At 41.1% G+C, this 3,779-nt stretch overlaps 1 pseudogene; it reads left to right on the top strand.

The window, feature by feature from the left end:
* The first annotated feature begins 233 nt into the window (after positions 1-233).
* Positions 234-1,116, top strand: LOC147995627 (glyceraldehyde-3-phosphate dehydrogenase pseudogene; annotated as a pseudogene).
* Positions 1,117-3,779: the final 2,663 nt, after the last annotated feature.

Genomic DNA, 3,779 nt, shown 5'->3' with positions numbered 1-3,779 from the left:
GCTCAAGATAATCACTCTACTGGAGCAACCAGGAAAAACAAAGCTAAGTGGGTGGCTTCTAAGAAAATGACTTTGGTGTCTCTCTGCTCCTCCCTGTTCACATTTTCTTGTGTAGTGCCAGCCTTGTGCTGTAGATAAGATGGTGAAGGTCAGTGTGAACAGATTTGGCCACATTGGGCACCTGGTTACCAGGCTGCCTTCTGCTCTGCACCAGGCATATTGACCTCAACTACATGGTCTACATGTTCCAGTATGACTCTGTCCATGACAAATTCAATGGCACAGTCAAGGCTGAGAATATGAAGCTTGTGATCAACGGGAAGTCCATCACCATCTTCCAGGAGCAAGATCCCACTAAAATCAAATGGGGTGACATTTGTGCTGAATATGTCGTGGAATCTATTGGCATTTTCACCACCATGGAGAAAGCTGGGGCCCACTTGAAGTGTGAGGCCAAAAGAGTCATCATCTCTGCCTCTACGGCCGATTCCCCTATGTTTGTTATGGGTGTGAACCATGAGAAACATGACAACCTTACTCAAGATTGTCAGCAATGTATCTTGCATCACCAACTGCTCAGTTCCCCTGGCCAAGGTTATTCATGACAATTTTGGCATCGTGAAAGGGCTCATGACCATAGTCCATGCCTCTCTGCTTCTCAGAAGACTGTGGATGGCTCCTTTGGAAAGCTGTGGCGTGATGACTGTGGGGCTGCCCAGAACATCACCCCTGCATCCACTGATGCTGCCAAGGCTGTGGGCAAGGTCATCCCAGAGCTGAACTGGAAGCTCACTGGCATGGCCTCCTGTATTCCTACCCCCAATGTATTCATTATGGAGCTGACATGCCGCCTGGAGAAACATGCCAAGTATGATGATATCCAGAAGGTCGTGAAGGAGGCATCTGAGGGACCACTGAAAGGCATCTTGAGCTACACTCAGGACCATGTTGTCCCCTCCAACTCAACAGCCAAATCTCACTCTTCCACCTTTGATGCAGGGGCTGGTATTGCTCTCAATGATAACTTTGTAAAGCTCATTTCCTGGTATGACAATGAAAACAGCTATGGTTAACAGGGTGGTGGACCTCATGGCCTACATGGCCTCCAAAGAATAAGAAACCCTGAACCACCCACCATAGCAAGGACACTGAGAGCAAAAGAGAGGCCTTCAGTTGCTAAGGAGTCCCCATCCCAACTCAGCCCTCAACACTGAGCATGTCCCTCACAGTTTCCATCCCAGACCCCTATAATAATAGGAGGGGTCTAGGGAACTCTTCTTCCTCTCTTGAATACCATTAATTAAGGTTGCTTCACCCACAAAAAAAAAGAAAATGACTTTGGCACCATAACTTACATATCCTATGCCATAAATGTTGTCACTTCATGTAAAATCTTAAGAAATTTGTTAGCTGGGATTCATGTTAACATGGCTCGCTTTTACAGATGTAGACTAAGAGAAAAATCACAAGATATCAAAATGTAAACAGATTGCTGGATTCAATAGGAAGGATGACAGACAGTGGCCATTTCTATTAAGAAACATTCATACTTAAATCTTTCCACCTCTGGACTTCATACTGTCTTCAAGTATAGTGCTGGTGGGAGATATAGTGGTTAAGCAGCAGGTTGCCTCTGTCAGAGTGGCCAGTATCAGTCCAGTGATTGCAATCAAGACTAATGCTCCTCCATTGGCTCCATAAATACAAGCTATCTACTCTGAGCCATGTGCTCTTCAGCTGCTGAGTTATAACAGTAAGTAAGATTGAGCTCTTTTCATAGGCTCTTCCATGTCTGAAAGTAAGTACATGAGTAGGTGTTTATCTATTCAATAGCTACCAAGAAGGAAATGAAACAAAGACTCTGCTGATGTTTGACTGAAAGTGAGAATAGAAGCTGTCTGTCTGGGGGCTGTCAGTGAAGCTCTCCATTGGTTTCCAGAAGTCTTTTTTGTCTGATATGTTTACCTAGGAAAAGTGTTCACTTACTCTACATCTTCATCTCAAAGTGTTTGGGCCCAGTGGAGTAGGCATTCTATTACTGAGTTTCCTGATTCCTTCTAGGATCAGAAACTATGCAGAAGATGCCTATGTGTTTTCTTTCCCTCAGTGAATATATCCTATGCCCTCAGGAGACAACATAGCAAATTGCAAAGCTTGGGCTGGAAATTGGGTCCTAGTTCTCACTCACAGGAGATACACTGGTCATAGTTAAAGCACACACTGGCATGGGTTTAGTTCTTTGTAAGATGAAAATACACCATGTGCTCCATAAGAAAGGCCCATGTCTGAATTGTTCCTTACTGTCTTTCTAGAATCCAGAATCCAGAATCCAGATCTTAACAAAGGTAAAGTCTCAATAATATCTATTATTGTTGCTTCCTCATTAGCTGGGCAAGTTTCCTTCTATCCCTAATATTTGACTAATTTAATATGATCTTTTCATGGTAACGACAAATTCTTTTCCATTTCTGCCATGTCTGACTCTCCTATAGAGGATATATCTTCTTTCTGGAACTCATTTTTCTTATATTTAAAGTAAAGATGTTGATCTCAGAAATTTGTCATGGATCTAGAATTAGAGGCTTGTAAAGAAAGTTTGCAAATAAAATTGTATTTCCAGTACACTAGAGGGACCCTGTGGTGAATTTTAAAAATAAGCATGTAGTAGATTTCTTTCCTAAAGCTAAATGTATCACATTCTGTACTGTTTTCCCATCATGAGTCTTACTGCATGAGAATGGGTTAACTTTCTTAGAGGGAGGAATGCCACAGTTTTGAAGAATCACTATTGCTTGGTTGCACTGAATTGTCAGCGCCATCTCTTCACTCAAATAACAAGCAGAATGTTATGGGATATGTAAGCATATGAAGCTGAGACTCTTCTAGAATGGCATTCTCTTTTGGAATTAGACTATCACCTTGTTTCTCTTTTCTCTCGATTTTCTCCCTTCATATCATGTCTCCATTCACTTGTATGGTGTCTTTATGAGAAATAAGAAAGGTCTTTGTCTTCTAAGGTATTTTTAAACCCAGGGTACATTGCCTATTAAACATGGCTTGAGCACAAAATTGTTAGCTGACAATGAAAGGATAATATTAGTGAGGTGGTTGTATCAATTAATTTTTACTCTGCTACAAATAATAGAAAAAAGAATGAATTATGGCACAATTTTTGGTTATTAAGAAAAGGCTGGAAGTAGCTAAGTCAGTCTTCATGCAACAGTTCTGTGGTTTTTGGATGTTTGGGTTTGTCTTAGATTCTTAGTTTTTCCTTATGGTCAAAAGATAACCACTAAAGATCTGTAATATTTTCAAAAGGAAGATCAGGGCAGAGTGACAAAAGGTACTTGTCCTCATATACTCTCTGTTCTCATTCTATAAAACAGACCTGATAGGTTTCAGCATTGCTGTGCTGCTATTAGTTAAATTCATTGAAAGATTTCATTATGGAGGAAGGAGGGAGTCTCAGAAAACTACTGAAATGTAGGGGGTCCAAGGAGCTGCTGAAATTACAAAACTCACGGTACTAAGAAAGTTATAACTTTGAGAGGGGTACCAAGGCTATATACACAGTAAACTCTTGCTGTATAGGGCTTTTCTTTGTTAGAGCTGTCTGCTAGCTGCACAGAACTCCACAGAAACAGTTTTCATGACTTAGCAACAACATTTGAGTATCTTAATAATGCAGAGACTTTCGAGTCAAGCAGGTTTTTGTAAGTAACCTCTTTAAACTCATTGAATCACCCAGCCAGACTTAGGCAGGATTGTTCCTTATACCT

This window comes from Rattus norvegicus, chromosome 3 (genome assembly GCF_021556685.1).
Source record: "Rattus norvegicus strain SHRSP/BbbUtx chromosome 3, alternate assembly SHRSP_T2T, whole genome shotgun sequence".
Classification (NCBI taxonomy): domain Eukaryota; kingdom Metazoa; phylum Chordata; class Mammalia; order Rodentia; family Muridae; genus Rattus; species Rattus norvegicus.
This window is presented reverse-complemented; position numbering and strand designations above follow the sequence as displayed.